The following is a 19,685-nucleotide window of genomic DNA, read 5'->3' as shown; positions in this document are numbered from 1 at the left end:
AATAGACTGGAAATTAGTGGAAATGATTGTTATTGAATGTTATTGAGGTTAATAATAGCGTAGGAGTGAAAAACAAAAAAAAAAACCTGGTTTTTTGCACTTTTTATGCTTTTTTTAAAAAAAAATCAGAACCCAAAACCCTAAATCAGAACCAAAACCTTGAGTCGGGTGTTTTGGCAAAACAAATCAGAACCCAAAACCTCAAGCTAATCAGAACCCGAAACACAAAACACTAAAAGTGGCCGGTGCACACCCTTACTGCAGACAGGGTTAAGTCCTTGCACAGTAGAACTCCTAGGTAATTAGATCTAAGGGAGAGGTTTATGGTATTTAAACCTGTATTGTGCTACATTGCAGTGTGACTGATGCGAGATAGAGACCGGTGACTATGCAGGAGGACTGTGTCCTAGCGCCAGAGTTAGGTCGCCTAGTGTCATCCTGACGGAAAGTGTACTGTTTATCTGTGAAGTGAACAATAAAAGCACTATTTATTCTGCAAGAAGTTGTTTGATTAATGAAGCCTAAAATAAACCTATATACATGCATCAATCTGTTTATTATTCTGCTAAATAAGATAAAAGCAATGAATCAACCTGGAAGACACAGCTTCCCTATACATACTATAGAGATTTACCAAACTCTTATTATATATCCCTGCTGTGCATGTGATATAGCTAAATGACCATTATTTCTACGTAACAATGACATATTTTCTTCTTCAAATCTATTTAGACGACGCCGAGAAGTTTCATCAGCGTTTATATCAATATAAAGATTCAGAGCTGAGGATGATATATGAATATTACAGAGACAATCTTATCTACATCATAGAGTCCTTAAACACTCGTCATTTACTCAGTGAACTGAGAATATGGACTAAACTCAAGCCAGAGGTATAGGGACTGTTAGCATATGTACCAATAAATGTTACTGTTTAAATAATTTTCACTATATAAAAATATTTTTTCCAAACCAAGTTCATTTAGTGACACTAGAGCAATAATCTTGAAACTACAATCTAATTTTGTCAATTTGTCTTGTATTTCTTTATAATCTAACAGTGTTATTAAATACTTGAAATGTCCTACTCTTTTAATTACTGCAATTGTTATGCTTTTTACATAAGTGATAAAGAGGAAGGGGGATTAAGATTAATGTTTTAGGATCACTTTCTACAGTATTTTTGGAAAATAGTTTTTGACAAAAGTGATCTATTTAAAGGCAGTTGTCTGTCGGTTTTGTTGTCCATACAATAGGACTATAGCACAAAACAGAAACAAATTTCTTGCAACTTACTGCTTACTAAATAACCAGCGTCTTATTTACCACTGTGAGGCTTCTCCACTCCAACTTGATAAAACAAAACATAGTTTGATTAATTCAGGAACAATATACCTTTGTCGAGAATGTCTGGCTTTTTTGAGAAGTACAGGTCTTTGCCGTCTCTGGAATGGAAGAGATTAACTCTCTGCAAACCTGAGGTATATAATACACCTTCAATGCCTCAGCTGCGTCAATACTTGTAATTCAGCTCTGCACAGTACTACACCGTAGACTTGGATTGGTCAGAAATTAGGAGAAAACATGTTCTGGATTTCCTGTGCAGTTGGTTGCATGGAATGGAGCAAACGTCCCTCTATGTTTCTCCAGACCCAGAGACCTTAAAAAAATTACACAAGTCTTCTTGGGACCTACACAAGCACAGATCTCTCTGGGCCTACCTATTCCATCTACCAGGGTACATGCTGTACAACAATCTTGGACTAAGGCAGCATTGTTCTGCAACAAAACCAGACACTTTGTCACACATTCCCCCTCCCAGCTTGTGTCTTATGGATTGAATGTTCATGGATATTGGATGAGGCCATTAGGGGTAGAAGACTCAGCAATACAATTTTTGAATTGATTGTACTAATGTATCAGGCATTAATTATTCCCTCTCAGCTCTTCAACCATTGGTATAACGTGATCAATAAATGTAGAGAGAACATTTAATCACACTGATTAGACAACTGTATTTTGGGAGAAGCACAGTAGAGTTACATTACATTTTCTTTTTTTTTATTACTTGTAGCTTCATTTCAATCTTCTGGTATTCTTTCAGGTTTATCCTTTTGCCAGGCTAAGAAGCATTATCATGCTCTATTTTGTCAGTTCTCCCTGGAAAACCAGAGAACATAACTTTATTTTGCTTTACAAAGAAAATCTTTAATTTTCTGCTCTTCGTAAACTGCAGAATCACATTGACCTCCGATTCTTTTTGTTATTTTTCCACATTAAAGTGGGATCTTGGTGGTAGAATATTTCTTACTCAGCCATGAAAATCTCTCACAGACGCAATATCTATTCTTTGCATTTTATGCCACAATTATTTTATGCTTGATTCACAATTTTATTTGCAAACACTGGAGACTGCCATGGCCACTAACTTTGTTCCAAGTTTTGCAAAGTTATATAGGGGACTCTTTGAGGACCAATATACTTGGAAAGGCCCCTTAGGAGCAAACCTAGTATTGGCAGGTAGGCAGACATTCTGTTTTTTTTATTTGTGACGGAGCTACTGTTTATTTTTTGGAATATCTGGAGAATATACTGCTTGGGGGTAATCAGAAAAGAAGGACAATATGTATTCATCTTTTATGCTAATAATCCCTGAATTTGGAGTTTTATATTTTTGATCTTTGTTTTTTTTTATTAATCTGGAATTGGAAGCCCAATTTTGAGCTTGTAGTTATAATGCACATGATCATGCTATTTATGCAACAAAAAAGGCTATGCACCACACTTGGTATATATGAATGTTATCAGCTCAATAATTAAATACATTATTTAATGAATTAATTAGTCATATCACCAAAACAAGAAAATTGGTACGGCCGCAAAGGGGCTGAATACCTCTGCAAATAATTGGTTAAATTATAATGACCTATAATGTTTTATCCTAATATGTCGGTAGTTGTCTCAAATAATTAAGAAGTTAAGAGGTAAATTTGTTTAAAATTGTGTTTTTCTTATCTTGTTTTCTATCTAGCGCTATTTGTCAATGAAAGAAGTTCTTGGTGACTCTATATTTGCTGAGAGGTTGGTACAAGATATTTTGGAAGCAGGAAGAGAAGCTGTGATAGGATTCTGGAAATGCCTCTATGCTCTAAAGGCCTATCATCCACATCCTAATTTACTGTCAGTACTGGATGAAATGCATCACGGAGGTAACTAATCTTGTGGACCATTTTGGAAAAAGTGGACTTTATTAAAATTATTAGATACACCTTTTTAGCACTGGGTATGACCCTCCTCTGCCCCCAAAACAACCTGGATGTTTCAGGGCATGGATTCAATAAGGTGCTGGAAACATTCCCTAGAAATTTATTTTGCAAATCTCCCGTTTCACCACATCCCAAAGATGTGCTATCGGATGGAGATCTGGTGACTGTGGAGGCCGTTGGAGTACACCGAATTCATTGTCATGTTCGTGCTTTGTGACTTGACACATTATCCTGCTGGAAATAGTCACTAGAAGATGGGCAGACTGTGCCCATAAAGGGTTAACAACCTCAGGCTGTGGCATTTAAACAATGTTCAGTTGGTATTAAGGGGCCCATTGACAAAAGGTGGGATGGATCTGTGGATTCATGTTGTTTATGCCAAATTCTGACCCTACCATCTGTATGTCAACGTGCTGTATGTTCAGAGATGTCTTCTGCATTCCACTGTTGTATCACATGGTTATGTCAGTTACTGTTGTCTTCCTGTTAGCTTAAACCACTCTGCTATTCTCTGCTGACCTCTCTAACTAACAAGGTGTTTTTGCCCACAGAACTGCCTCTCACTGGATGTTTTGTCCACCATTAAAATCTAAAGACTTTTGTGCATTAAAATGCAAGAGATCAGCAGTTTCCTAGATACTCAATCCACCCCATCTGTCACCATCAATCATTCAGGTTCAGTGTGTAAGAATCTCTCGGGTGTGGTAGAGTACGGGGCAAAGTTTCTCTAGGCGCTAATGTAGTCTGAAAAAGACAGAATAGTTTATAGGGTCTGGAAGCTTTTCCTGATTTTGTGTGGCCCAATACAAGGTGGTTTCTGGTCCAGTCATTTAATGCAATTTCACATGCCTAATGCCATGACAGCTATGTTGTACAACCCAATTGCCAGTTACATTATACACATAATGTTATATAAACCACGCATCACACATTCCCCCATGCTTTCCACTTTATGATACATATTTTAACTGCATATAGTGGCAGCTGATTGGTGCATTAAACAGTGATGAGCAGCTACTGCTGCAAATCATATCTGCAGCTTTCCTGTAGTGCTTCTCCGAGCCTGGCTTGTCATGTTACTGAACCACAGCTGACTATTACCGGCCAGAAGCTTCCTAATTCAGTTCTGGCTCAGTAAAGGAGGTGGAGGACAGGATCCGGCATATTTACGATTTACCAATCGATATGTCAAGAAACTAGGATTGTATGTTTTCATGTCAGGAAAAAATACAATCTATATAAGGGTTTTCCTTTATGTAAAAGCAAATTGAATCTTTGGCTATGTTTTCTATTATACTCTTCCACTCTTCAGGGTCCAGAGTCTCCCTTATGTCCTTGTCCCATTTGAATTTGTGGGGATCTTTCATTGTTTGATTGTGCAAAGTCAACAAGGTGTCTAATATTAGTAGAAGAAGGAGTTAGGGAGTAGGAAGTGTGCCTGAATATAAACAGGAGGAGCAGGAGATGAAGACTGAATATATTAATGAGCTCAGGCGCTAGTCAAAAGCAAAAGCGTCAACCATTGCAAAACTATTTTTGTTTTGCCTAGTGGATATAATAGAAACACTTAATGAATTTTCACCATAGTTATTCTAACATTTGTTAAAATTAAGTGTTTTCATCCATTTAGGTGACCGACTGAAGTTTCAGATACTATTGGATGAGTTTGGATACACGACTCCAGAACTGAAAGGTAAATAATTATTTTGCTGAGTATGGTGTAAAGGTCCTGCCCTGAAATATTTGGATATAGTCATTTGTTTATATTTATTAACCACATGTTTTATACAGCATTCTTTGATTGTACAAGAAAAAAAGTGTGTCTACAGATAATGTAGTATATATATAAAATCACATTTATTAATATAGATCTGTGAAGATACCGGGTTTATCTGGCCCAGTGCTACCCAGTACCTTCTAGGATTCGTATTGGTCACTCAGGCAAAATGCAGTTATAAAAATACAACAGTATATTTATTGTCATACAAATCACACTACAATATTATGTACACACAGTAAATAAATGCCAGGCAGATTTACCACATCATCTGTCCCTTACCCCAATAACTTAAGGAGATATAGCCACCTGCTGTTCAGACTTCATGACCCATGGATCCCTCTCAGCTGCATATATAGACTCGAGTTAGAAAACGACAATTCAAAACTCCATCTTGCACCTTCCTGAATGAAATCCAAGCATGACCACCCCTCCCCCTTGGAGTTGTTTTCTTATATATCACAGGTCTAATTTCCACAGTCTTTCCCCTCCCTGGGCAAACCCCTGCGTCTATTCTACTTAACCATTGGTCAGTGCTGGACTAGGGGGGCGGGGGGGGGGGGGTTGGACAGGGGGGTGAAGATGAGCTGTCCTTTCAGAGAACCTCCCCTGCTAGATGGCCTGTCTGGACTAGCCCGGTGAGAACAATGGAAACGAATTAGTTTTCCTACTCAGGCAACCTGATAAAAATAGAAATGTTGTTCAGCGCTCCCTCTTTGTGTCTTAATCAGTGGACGAGCAGCCACCTGGGAGTAGGGGGATGATAGGGATAGCTCAACCCTAAGTTAATATTAAATTTTCCAACAGTGACTCCCTGGGTGCTTGAAACAGAGGGTACAGTAAAGATAGCAAAAACAAATTTATTAAGGGCAGTTAAACATATAACAGCCCTTCCGTGTATTTACACTGACACAGTAGTATTAAACCAGCACATAGAAGTACCATCCTAAGGCTAACAATATCCGTGTCAATCCCAGATAGATCAACATGGACCATGGGTAACACAAGTCTTGGTCAGGGCTAATATTAGTCCACTTTCATGCCCAAGAAACGATTGCAGCCAATCTGTGTCAAAACCGGAAAGTGCACAAATCTCCTTATGGTCTGTCAGCCGACTGTAGGTTCCAGCGGAGAAAACTTGAAAAGGACTTTGTAATAGGGGACTTACCCTTGGTCATATAGGGCCAATCTTGTCCCCTCAGGTCCTTACTTGTTACCAGGAACAAACGATAACTCCGTTCCCAATGTGCTGGAGAGCAATGTAGCAACCCGGAAGTTGCTGACAATCTCGTGGTCGGCGAAGTTGCGCATGCGCATGCGTGACCAGGTCCGTTTGCTATCCACAGCGGTGGTGAAAGTCAGTTTGTGTTGCCCTAAACGGGCAAAGGTAGGTCGACCCAATGCGTTTCGCACTATGCTTCTTCAGGGATCAATAGTGTACTGCTGGCCACGGCTGGAGTTAAATACATAACTTCCTAAAAATCCTCCAATGGGTAGTGGCCTGGGCTGAGTCTGTCAATGACGGACAGGTGGATTGTCCAATCCTCAAGTAATATAGTCATTCAGGATAGGAATAGATTTCCCCTTTGTTTGGTAAACATCGTTCACGTGTTTACCAGTAGAATCAAAAGAACTGAACTTCATTATTTCATGCCGAATAAGCTGATTCATCATAAAGAGCCAGAATAAAGTCATTTTCAGTAAACACAGTTGCATTATATCCTGCTATTCTTACTGTTTTGTTAAGTACAAATGTAAATCACTATTAAAAGGAACAACGTGGGTACAGATCATTAAGCCATACATTATTCCTTAACGGGATTCTGTTGGATTATTCCCGTTATCCTTAATATCTGGCACAGGTAAAAGGCATTTATAATGAAGATAGAGATACGTATAGCTCCTTAGCCACTCATACATATACTAGATGACCATTCTCAACATGTGGAGTTAAAAAAAACTCCTGGTTAACGTATCACTTGAAAAGAGATAAAAGTTAAAATGTAAAAAGTAGTAGTCCTAATCTAATATGGGGTGGGCACTATGTGGCCAATGATGTTAATGGAGAAAGTGGTTAAGCTCAAAATCTATATTCAGGCCTTTTGGTGTAAGGGTCTTGACACTGAATATTAGTTTGGACTAGACATAAGCTTAATATAATCACCGCCCCTCCAAGGCTTTGAAACTTTTTTTATTCCCATGAATTTGAGCAGAGAAGGGTCCTTTGAGTGGTGGTTAGCAAAGTGATCAGATACACTATGCTTATCGAACCCATTCCGTATATTCCTCTGATGCTCGGAAATGCGGATGTGTAATTTCCTAATAGTTCTACCTATATACTGTAACCCACAGGGGCATTGCAAAAGGTAAACAACCCCTGTGGTGTCGCAAGTGATCTTGTCCTCTATAGGGAAAAGCTCCCCCGTGCTATAGGATGTGAAATGGGTAGTGGGTTTAGTGGAACTGGTATTACTCTCCCTGCAAGCTCCACATCTATTGCAGTGGTAGAACCCAGTTCTATTCTCGTTAAGCCAGGTGTTAGTATTACTGGGTAGGCTGGGTGGAATGGTACTTTGAACTAATTTTGTTCTTAAACTTCGGGCTTTTGTATATATAAACCTTGGTTTGTCAGGAATGTAACCCTTTAGTTTTTCGTCTTCCAACAAAACCTTCCAATGCTCTTTTACAATTTGCTCAATTCTTTTGGCATCCTTGTTGTATTGGTTGATAAAGGGGATCTCTATAAATGGTATTTTGTCTCTTTTATTGTTCAGGATACTCTCCTTATCAATATCCCTGACAGCAGAAATGGCTTCTTCTATGGGCAATTGTTCGTAGTTTCTTTCTAGAAACCGATTTTTCAAAACTTCGGCCTGAGTGTTGTAATCCTCGATTTTCGAACAATTACGTCTAATTCGCATGAATTGCCCTTTGGGGATGTTTCGCAGCCAATTCGCATGGTGGCTGCTATCAGAGGGAATATATGAATTGGAGTCGACCTCCTTAAAAAAGGTTCTGGTCTCTAGTGTGTTATTGTCAACAAAAATCTGCAGATCTAAAAAATTGATAGATTCAGTACTAGTGCTAGATGTAAAATGCAGATTGAGGCTATTCTTATTTATGTACTCAAGGAAGAGGGTAAGGTCATGTTTATCTCCTGTCCAAATGAATAGGATGTCATCGATGTAGCGACACCAGAGTTTAAGGTGTTGTAGGTATGGGTTGTTGTTCCAAATGGCCATGTTTTCCCAAACAGCCACAAACAGGTTCGCGTAGCTGGGCGCAAATTTCGCGCCCATTGTTGTCCCGTGAACCTGTTTGTAGAATGACCCCTCAGACCAAAAATAGTTATGGTCCAAGGTAAAGGAAATAGCATCTAGGATGAACTCTATCTGTTCTAGTGCAAGAGTGGATTCATGAGTAAGGATGTCCCGAACATGGGCACAGCCAGTGCTGTGTTCGATGACAGTATATAATGAGGTGACATTGCAGGTGGCCAAAATATAGCCTTCCTGCCAATTAATACCCCTAAGTTTTTCTAAAACTTGTCCAGTGTCTTTAAGATAGCTTTTTTGGGTGGAGACCAAAGGTTGGAGGAAGGAGTCTATATAGCTAGAAATATGTGTGGTTAATGACCCAATACCCGAAACAATTGGTCTACCTGGTGGATTTAGTAGTGATTTGTGAATTTTGAGAAGGTGGTATATAACCGGTATTCTGGGAAATTTAACGTAAAGATAATCAAACTCTGCTTTCTTGAGTATTCCCTTTTGAAGGGCAGGAGTGAGGACGTCAAAAAGTTCTTTTTGGTAGAGTTTAGTGGGGTCTGATTTCAAAGGTACATAGGTGGTTCTGTCATTAAGCTGTCTATTCAGCTCTTTAAGGTATTGTTCTTTGTCCTGAATAATAATGCCTCCACCCTTATCTGCAGGTTTGATGATTAACTCCGGATTGGTTTGGAGGTCCTTTAGGGCCTTCTTTTCCCTAATACTGAGGTTATTGTTTTTGTGATTATGTCTATTAATAGGCAATTTGTCAATGTCTGATTCCACTAATTTTTGAAAGGCAGTGATAAAAGGGCCTTTAACATGTTGTGGATAGAATGTAGATTTGTCTTTAAGATTTGTGTGTACATAGTTCTTATGCTGGGTGAGTGACTCTTCCTGTGTAACTGTTCTGCCCATCCCAGCAAAAAACTTTTTTAGAGTAAGTTTCCGTACGAACTTATGCAGGTTTATATACACATCAAATTTATTCAAGGATTGTTGCGGGGCAAATTTAAGGCCTTTATCTAGGACACTTGTCTGCGCTGTAGTCAGCATGGTGCTACTCAGATTAAATATACCTTTTTCTTTCAGGGTTGTTTTCTTACTTTCGGTCTTGCCCCTTGAAGTTCTACCTCCTCTTCCTCCTCTAGTGGTTTTGGTCTCTTTCTGCTTAATGGGGTTTGATCTTTTTGGTGAATGGTGGTTGTTGGGCCGAGTAGAGAATTGTTGGACAGACATGTGCTGGGGAGATCTGCAGGGGTCTCTGCTAGTTCTAAAAAAAGGGTCAAATTGTCCTCTACCTCTTTTTCCAGATGTGGTCTGGAAAGTGGTTCAGCTTGGTTAATTTTGTGACAGAGTGTGGATTGGGTGTTAGTAATTTCCTTTAAAGTAAGAATCTCTCCCTTTATTGAAACTATCTGAAGCTAGTTTGGGATGATAAGGTCTGTCATTGGATGGGTGGGGAATTTTAAAGCTTAGGTTCCTAGGGTTAAGTGGTTTGTAGAACCTCTTCCCTTTTCCTGTTCTCGGATATTTTTTATGAGTGGTGACCTAGGGGGCCTTGAATCACTTGAGTATTGCTGTCTAGCAGAGTATTGTTGGTTACTTTGCTGACATGGTGACCTAGGGGGCCCTGAATTGTTTGAATACTTGTGTCTAGCAGAAAAGTGCTTGTTATTGTACTGATGTGGGAATTGGTTCCTATTGCTATTCCCTTGTTTAGGTGGGTTCTCATAATCTTGTTTGTCCCTGGCGAACTTACTCTCTTTAATTCTAATAATGTCCTCTTCTATTCCTTTAATTTTGTTAATGGTAAGGGTTTCTAAATTTATATAATCTTCAAGGTGTTGCACTGGCTTAAGTCTATTGTGTACGAGGGTGATTTCCTCCTCTAAACTGGTAAGTGATAGCTGTCTATCAGAAATGATGAGTTTAATCAGGGCTGCTGAGCAGGACCCCAAAATTTTATTCCATGATTTCATAAAAGATTCATTGTGTTGATTAAATGTGGGTCTCTTGGTGATACGTAAACCTCTAGGGATAATATTATGCTCTAGGTATTTTAATAGGGTGGCTACTTCCCACCATTGTTTCAGTTCTTGCGTAAGTAAGGACTCATATTTCAGAAAATTATCGCAGAAAGTGTTTTCGTAGTTTTCTGTTATAACAGGAGCTATGTCCCTTTTAGTAGAAAAGAGGCCATCTAACCTGGCCACTCTTTCTTTCCTCCACGTGTGTATCATGCCTGTCAGTAATGAACAATAGGGTGCAGCTAAACCAAGTGAGCTAAATTGGAATAATAATAGAAATGTTGTTCAGCGCTCCCTATTTGTGTCTTAATCAGTGGACGAGCAGCCACCTGGGAGTAGGGGGATGATAGGGATAGCTCAACCCTAAGTTAATATTAAATTTTCCAACAGTGACTCCCTGGGCGCTTGAAACAGAGGGTACAGTAAAGATAGCAAAAACAAATTTATTAAGGGCAGTTAAACATATAACAGCCCTTCCGTGTATTTACACTGACACAGTAGTATTAAACCAGCACATAGAAGTACCATCCAAAGGCTAACAATGTCCGTGTCAATCCCAGATAGATCAACATGGACCATGGGTAACACAAGTCTTGGACAGGGCTAATATTAGTCCACTTTCATGCCCAAGAAACGATTGCAGCCAATCTGTGTCAAAACCGGAAAGTGCACAAATCTCCTTATGGTCTGTCAGCCGACAGTAGGTTCCAGCAGAGAAAACTTGAAAAGGACCTTGTAATAGGGGACTTACCCTTGGTCATATAGGGCCAATCTTGTCCTCTCAGGTCCTTACTTGTTACCAGGAACAAACGATAACTCCGTTCCCAATGTGCTAGAGAGCGATGTAGCAACCCGGAAGTTGCTGACAATCTCGTGGTCGGTGAAGTTGCGCATGCGCATGCGTGACCAGGTCCGTTTGCTATCCACAGCGGTGGTGAAAGTCAGTTTGTGTTGCCCTAAACGGGCAAAGGTAGGTCGACCCAACGCGTTTCGCACTATGCTTCTTCAGGGATCAATAGTGTACTGCTGGCCACAGCTGGAGTTAAATACATAACTTCCTAAAAATCCTCCAATGGGTAGTGGCCTGGGCTGAGTCTGTCAATGGTTAGAAAAGAAAAAATGAACCAATCCGCTCCAAGGTCTGGACAAACCTCAATTAAATATGTTTAATTGTAATACATGCTTTGAGGGGGTGCTCTCATAACTAGAAATATCTAGAGAATAACAGGTACAGGTGATAATAAATATCAACTGAACAAAGTAGTGTGTGAGGCACTCCTGTCCGAAAGAAATATGTCAGTATAAAATCAACTTTATTTATATGTACTTAAAAATTTTTGACATAGACAAATAACTAAATCCCACCTGGATCGGTGAATTAAAATATACAAGTGAATAGAATTGAAAATATGTGTAAAGAGAATTAAAAGATGACCCAAAAAAAGGGGGTGGTGGCCGATCTTTTTTTTAAATGAAAAACTGGTGTTGTACTATAGTTGGTATTTATAGTTTAGGTCTGGTCCTCTAATTGTATATTTCTATTATGACAATTCATAAGACCATCAAGACCTGATATAAAGTGTCTCTCCAGAAAAAGCCTAGGCAATTATCTCTATGACTAACATAAGATGGTATGAATTCCACAAAAATTGAGATCCGAGCGTGTCTTTATGTGTGAAACGCTTCCATTATTTTTAAATCTCTCATAATGTATAAGTAAGAGGAAATACCAAATATGTTATGTTAATATTTTAATTCAATAGTAATGGTAGCGGGCGGTTCCGTTGGATTGATACATCATCAGAAGGATATAGCATACAATGCAGTACCTATATATGAGGGTGATTACTTCACATATGATCCCACTCTAGATGTAAATAACCAAACAATTGAATCTGTGTCTCAAGCTGGTACACATGCCACAATGTGTTAAACCTTTATTGTATTAGTAGAGTCGATCTAATTTATAAAACCATTGTTGCTAGATAGCTTAATAGGGCTGTAATCCACCAAAGTAGTATCGGTATGTTTTCTCTCAAATATATCTCTGCGTGCATTGATATTGCAATGTGCGTGACCAATATTGAGAGTTCCAAAAGGTTCTCACTAAGTTATATTGCAGGGATTCCTCTCGGGTATATCCCTTCATGCAGCGGTATTGCCAAAATTATGGCTGTGTTATAATCCCCAATGGACTATCTAATATTGTGAGAGATAACTTCCCTAAAGGCTAGCAACAACAGAACTATATAGTGTAACAGGTTGCATTGTGCAGTGCACCAACAGGCACATTTGATTATGCAGGGATATATATGAGCTGTCTATTGGAAATCACACTCATGGTGTGTAACTCCCATTGAAACAGCCTACGCTACCATTAGATGAAAATCGTCAGTATTCATTAGGACTGATGTTACCCTTAATGTCAAGCCTATAGTTGTACATAGAGATATTGCCTACTATTTAGCATTGCAATATTAGCCTATAGTTGTACATAGAGATATTGCCTACTATTTAGCATTGCAATATTAGTCTGGATTAATGAAGATAGAGATACGTCATAAGCTTATGTCTAGGGAGGAGTCCAAACTAATATTCAGTGTCAAGACCCTTACACCAAAAGGCCTGAATATAGATTTTGAGCTTAACCACTTTCTCCATTAACATCATTGGCCACATAGTGCCCACCCCATATTAGATTAGGACTACTACTTTTTACATTTTAACTATTATCTCTTTTCAAGTGATACGTTAACCAGGAGTTTTTTTAACTCCACATGTTGAGAATGGTCATCTAGTATATGTATAAGTGGCTAATTATAAATGCCTTTTACCTGTGCCAGATATTAAGGATAACGGAAATAATCCAACAGAATCCCGTTAAGGAATAATGTATGGCTTAATGATCTGTACCCACGTTGTTCCTTTTAATAGTGATTTACATTTGTACTTAACAAAACAGTAAGAATAGCAGGATATAATGCAACTGTGTTTACTGAAAATGACTTTATTCTGGCTCTTTATGATGAATCAGCTTATTCGGCATGAAATAATGAAGTTCAGTTCTTTTGATTCTACTGGTAAACACGTGGACGATGTTTACCAAACAAAGGGGAAATCTATCCCTATCCTGAATGACTATATTACTTGAGGATTGGACAATCCACCTGTCCGTCACTGACAGACTCAGCCCAGGCCACTACCCATTGGAGGATTTTTAGGAAGTTATGTATTTAACTCCATCTGTGGCCAGCAGTACACTATTGATCCCTGAAGAAGCATAGTGCGAAACGCGTTGGGTCGACCTACCTTTGCCCGTTTAGGGCAACACAAACTGACTTTCACCACCGCTGTGGATAGCAAACGGACCTGGTCACGCATGCGCATGCGCAACTTCGCCGACCACGAGATTGTCAGCAACTTCCAGGTTGCTACATTGCTCTCTAGCACATTGGGAACGGAGTTATCGTTTGTTCCTGGTAACAAGTAAGGACCTGAGAGGACAAGATTGGCCCTATATGACCAAGGGTAAGTCCACTATTACAAGGTCCTTTTCAAGTTTTCTCCGCTGGAACCTACTGTCGGCTGACAGATCATAAGGAGATTTGTGCACTTTCCGGTTTTGACACAGATTGGCTGCAATCGTTTCTTGGGCATGAAAGTGGACGAATATTAGCCCTGTCCAAGACTTGTGTTACCCATGGTCCATGTTGATCTATCTGGGATTGACACGGACATTGTTAGCCTTTGGATGGTACTTCTATGTGCTGGTTTAATACTACTGTGTCAGTGTAAATACACGGAAGGGCTGTTATATGTTTAACTGCCCTTAATAAATTTGTTTTTGCTATCTTTACTGTACCCTCTGTTTCAAGCGCCCAGGGAGTCACTGTTGGAAAACATGGCAACCTGATCCCTACCCATAATCCCCTTGGCTTCACTTTAAAGACAATGAATAGCAACCTTACTTCAAGTTATCAATATACAATAAACAATATACATATGTACACTGAACTACAATGTCCCCTTAGCCACATGTTATTGGACAATGCAGTTGTAGTCTGGTGAGCTGGGGAACAAACAGCATGGGCTATAAAAAGTACTATAATCCACATTATGTGAGAAATGAGACATGCTCACAGGGTTATCAAACTCATTTAGTCACAAGATCCTATATAGGATCTTGATGTAAACTGGGATAAACCTGATCATGTAACACACATGATAAACATAGCATGTATAAAAACAATCACAAGTGTAATACAGTTACTATAAGAAAATATACAAAAGAATTAACACAATTCCTGAGTTGTGAAGAGAGCTGAAAAAGATATTGGCATATAAATCAAAAAATCAAGTCAATATATTGTATAATGAAAAAGTGAACCAGCTTGAACGTGGATCATAAAGCTGGATAATCAACCAGCTACTCACGATTGATGGTATGATGGTGATTCCAAGTTGAACACTGCAGTGTTTTGATGATAATTGATGTGTCCTGTGGAACAGCTAAAACAGTGTGGAAAAGACCAAGTCGATATCACTGCACTGATTCTTCTAGCAATAGGCACAATGATAGTACAATGGTGTGTTACTTGTTACTGAACAGAACTGATTCGTGCAGTACTGGCCAAGGATTTAGCCCGATATGTCAGAACAAGTTCCTTGATGGTATACATCCAATATTAGTTAAGGTATATTCACTACCTTGTGACTGCAGCTTTTTATCATTTATTATATATAATCACAACCTCACTAGCGCCATCAGGAAAGTGAGTTTGTATCAGTGACACGATAGACATACCAGACAGTGTGGGTGTCTCTCATAGCCACCTTTTTTATTCTCATTATTTTTTTCTATTCTTTGATTGTGATGGTTTGGTTTTCTTTGTTTTTCGACAAGCAGCTAACAGCAACGGACCTTAAAATAGCAACAGAGGTCAAAGGTGCAAGATCAGGTTGGAGAGAGCAGCGCTATCTGGTAAAGTCTTCCACCAGTTACTTTGCTGTGGTGCCCGGCTCAGGAGTCAAATTTCCTTGTGGTGAGGGAGATTGTGACTTGGAAATCTGAGGGTTGAGTAGGCAGAGAAGATTTAGCAGAGTTGTGGCCATGCTCCAGGATCTTCACAGTGTGGTTATTATTCTTATGTGTTATAATCAGTTGAATTATTGACAACTTCATGTTTAAATTCCACCACAGCAACCCAGAGTTCTGCTTGAAGTATTGATTTAACCTCCTGTAATAGGACCAATATCAGTTTGGTTTCAGCTGGAAGTAGATCATCTAGGGCTAACTTACCGATTTGCCTGGTGTCAGGATTCCCAATATGAAAACCCCGGACAGAGCGTAAGTGAAATTAAATGGCTCACACAGGTCACACAGGTTAAAATAGAGATGCAGTAAATGATAAGGCAGTTGGTACAAGTTCATGGAAACAGTAAAACCAGTATACCAGGATTACTGGGTAGCTGAGGAACAGGGTTACTGGATATCAGACATGGTTGGTGAAGTGTAGATTCAGTACAGGTAACTGGGTGTCCAGGAAAGCTAGGAAGCTGGTAGTTCTGGTTGTCCAAGTTAACAGATGACTGCAGAGAGGATGTCTGGATTGTCAGGTTTGCTAAAAGCTGGAGACTCTGGTTGTCCAAGTTAACAGAGGACTGCAGAGAGGATGTCTGGATTGCCAAGTTTGGCACTACTGGCACAGGATATCACAGAGGAATCAGACAGGAGAAAGGTCAGGCAAGCCAGGGGTCAGAAGCCAAGAGATCCACAAGTATATCAGGGAGTAAGCAGGAAAAAGGTCAGAACAAAGCCGAGCTTTGGGTCACAGAGGAGGTGCATAAATATAGGGAAAAGCAGAAGTCAAATACCTAACAGCAGGTCAGGATCAAATCACAAGGATTTCACAGAGGAAGCAGCAGTAGCAAAGACAATTGATAAACAGATATCCTCTTAAAGACCAGCCGCAGGTGATTAGGATGCAAGTTCAAAGATGAGGAATTAACGCCTTGCAGGCACAATGTGCAGAAGACACCGCAGCATCCACAGAGAAGATGCTGCAGTGCAGCTGGAGGCAGATCGTGATACCAGTCTTTGCATAAAGGTGCATGCATGAAAAACTGTCAACTTTCAACATTCTAAAAATGCTTTATTCTACTTCTTGAGACCACCCCCTAAGCTACATGTGCAGCCTACATAAAAAGCTAGAGCTGCATGTGCAGCTTATGGGGTATCACTGCGGACACCAATAGGAAGGTATTGGTTCATGCAGTCACATACTCCTGCTCACATTCCAGCTCAGGTAGGGTTGTGAATGGGCAGATGGGGCTGTCCAATCTGGCACTGCCAGGCCCGCAAAGGAGGCCAAGGTGCTTTGTTCCTGACCCCCCCACCCTTTCAGCATTGCTAAGTATAAGAATATTAATTTGTGTTTTGTTGCAAGCAATGATTATCTTTGAAACTGTTAGCAACATTATATTTTATTACTTGGACACTCCTTGCATCTTTTTAGTAAAATTATCTAAATTACTTATTTATGTCTGGTTCATTATCATAGCAAGATTGGCCTCACCACCTAGCGTGGTGTTTCCCAGCAAATTCAGAATTTTTGTTTTACTTGTATTTTTGACTTAAGCTTTCGGTTCTACTTAGTTAAAAAAAAATTCTAATTAAAAAAAATTATAAAATATGTAAAAACCAAAAAAAAATGACCATTGAAAAAATACTTTATTCAAAGATTATCCTGAGATGGTGATGACAGAAGGATTGCAGTGGTACTTGTATTGATGAATGTTACCGCCGGCACTGCTATTACCAACTGTGGCCTCTTGATGTATAGGGTGAAGCGTTATCACTGGCAAAAACAACCAGATATATTGGTTTTTGCCTTTTATTAAATAGACACCTTAATGGTGGATAACCTTTAAGATAATTATGGTAAGTATTTTATTTTAAAGTGAGAGAGAAATTTGGATTAAGAAACAAACTACATTAGGAAGCATAAGCTTTATCATTATGTTATTTATAAGTTTATATTTCACTATTTTTTTTCTTAGATATTCAGAGAAAGCACAAGCAACATCTTCTGGAGAAAACCCAGAATCTAGTGGAGCACGACCAGTGGCACACGCAGGGGGGGTTTCTGAGTCTCTAGAAACCCCCCCTTGCGCTAACTAAGTGGCCACTGTCCTATACAGCAGCCGTGGCGCTGCCATAGAAGCGTTCGCGGCGGTGCTGTATCGTATACAGCACCGCCGCAGACGCTTCTTAGACAGCGCCACGGCTGCTGTATAGGACAGCGCTGGCGGAACGGAACTGCTGCGCATGCAGGGGCGCATGCGCAACAGCTCTCTCTCGGGTTTTTTTTTTGGGGGGGTCGGCGGGGAGTAACCCCCCCCCCGGACAATCCTCGGTGCGCCCCTGCAGACCCCCGAGGTCTATGCAGGAACAGCAAAAATTCTACATCACTGAGCGTTATGTGAACATTATTGTTGTCTCCACCAATCATTTCAGACAACGTGCTCAGCACGAGCTCATATAGACTGGGAGAAACCATGAGGATATAATGAGAAAAGAAAGTCTTATGTTGGAACATATAGCTCTTAACAAGCTGTTCCGCTGGTCTCGCCAAAAACAATGTGAGCCAAGTGTAGTGATGGTGAGCGGAGTACCAGGAATAGGGAAGACCACAATGATGCAGAAGTTCCTCTACGACTGGGTGACTGGAAAACTCTATCAGATATTTTCTTTTATCTTCCTCAAACTCCGGGAACTCAACAGACTGGATAAGATCAGCTTGGAGACGATGATCCTTCTACAATATCTATATCTTCAGAGACAGCTGAGAAACATCTTACAGGATCCAGAAAAACTGCTATTTATATTTGATGGCTTAGATGAAAGTAGTCACGAAATGGATTTCAGATTGAGAAATTTATGTCACAATATAAAGCAGATAGAAAATGTTGGTGCGATTGTGGTTAGTTTAGTATGAAAATCTCTGCTAAATGGGGGTTTTGTACTAATAACCAGTCGCCCCACCAAACTGACATCAACCGATTCTGGTGCTTTCCAGCGAATAACTGAGATAATGGGATTCTTCCCTAAAGAAAGACAAATGTACTTTGATATGTTTTTCCAAAATAAGGAATTATCAGAGAAAGCGTTTCATTACGTGCAGGAGAATGACACGCTATACACTTTCTGTTACATCCCATCGTACTGCTGGATCATCTCTACAGTATTATCAATGTGCTTCAAAGCCCAACCAACAACCACTGATCAGCTGATGTCATCATTGCCAAAAACAGTGACAAAACTCTTTGTGACTTTTGTCAGCAACATTCTGTCCAATCACAGCCAGGATATACGAGATGCCCGGGAACAGATGACATCTATTGGGTGGATGGCAGAACATGGAGTAATGAATAACCTCATTGTATTTGATGAACGAGATCTGGGATCATTCAATGTGGACACTTCCTCACATCTCACGTCAAGTTTTATGATAGAATCTGACCAACCTCCTAATGTCACCTTCTCCTTCTTACATCTCACCATCCAGGAGTTTTTGGCTGCCCTGGTCCATTATCTGGACTATTCTCCTAAAAAGTTGCAGAGTTTACTTAATAAAGCTGAGTTATATACAGATGGACCAGCTGCAATTTTCCTCCGCTTTCTCTGTGGTTTTTTGGATAGTTCTACCAGATCCATTTTGAAATGTTTAGGAGAATTTTCCATTAAAGCTTTGAAAGATGTAACCAGTTGGTTATAGAAAACTCTTACTGATGTCGTGAAAGATGGAAACTTTGATATGGGGAAATGTCTTAATATATTTGTCTACCTCTTTGAGAACCAGAATAGGCTTCTAGTAGAAGAATGTTTGGGGTCAAATATAAGTTTTACATTTTCCAGCTTTAATAATCTTACACCTATGGACCGCACAGTGTTGGCTTTTGTTCTCAAATCCTGCAGAGAGACAGAAACAATTGATCTACAGAAGTGTAATATTCAAAGTGAGGGCTGGGAGAGACTGGCACCTGTTCTACACACTATCAAGCACATCAAGTAATATTGTATAAATGTAGGGTAGGCCCAATTGCTATTTTTTATGTCTAGTTCAGTTCAGTAACTTCGAGAAAATATAACTTGTTGTAGCACATCGGGCAGTAGCTAAGATCACTGCTCATTGTCTGGATCTTGACTAAGATGATGATCATATGGTAGTTTGATGGATAGGGGTCACCATCAAGGGATGACTGAAGATGAACTAGATTCGTTGTTTCCACCATAATTAATAGAATATCAGCTGATGGAATGCCTCATGGAATTAAGTTGTTGCAT

At 39.6% G+C, this 19,685-nt stretch overlaps 1 pseudogene; it reads left to right on the top strand.

The window, feature by feature from the left end:
- The first annotated feature begins 701 nt into the window (after positions 1-701).
- LOC142106602 (NACHT, LRR and PYD domains-containing protein 3-like) lies at positions 702-19,413 on the top strand (annotated as a pseudogene).
- Positions 19,414-19,685: the final 272 nt, after the last annotated feature.

Source organism: Mixophyes fleayi, chromosome 11 (assembly GCF_038048845.1).
Source record: "Mixophyes fleayi isolate aMixFle1 chromosome 11, aMixFle1.hap1, whole genome shotgun sequence".
Lineage (NCBI taxonomy): Eukaryota > Metazoa > Chordata > Amphibia > Anura > Limnodynastidae > Mixophyes > Mixophyes fleayi.
Note: the sequence above shows the minus strand (reverse complement) of the source record. Positions and strands in the feature narration are given on the sequence as shown.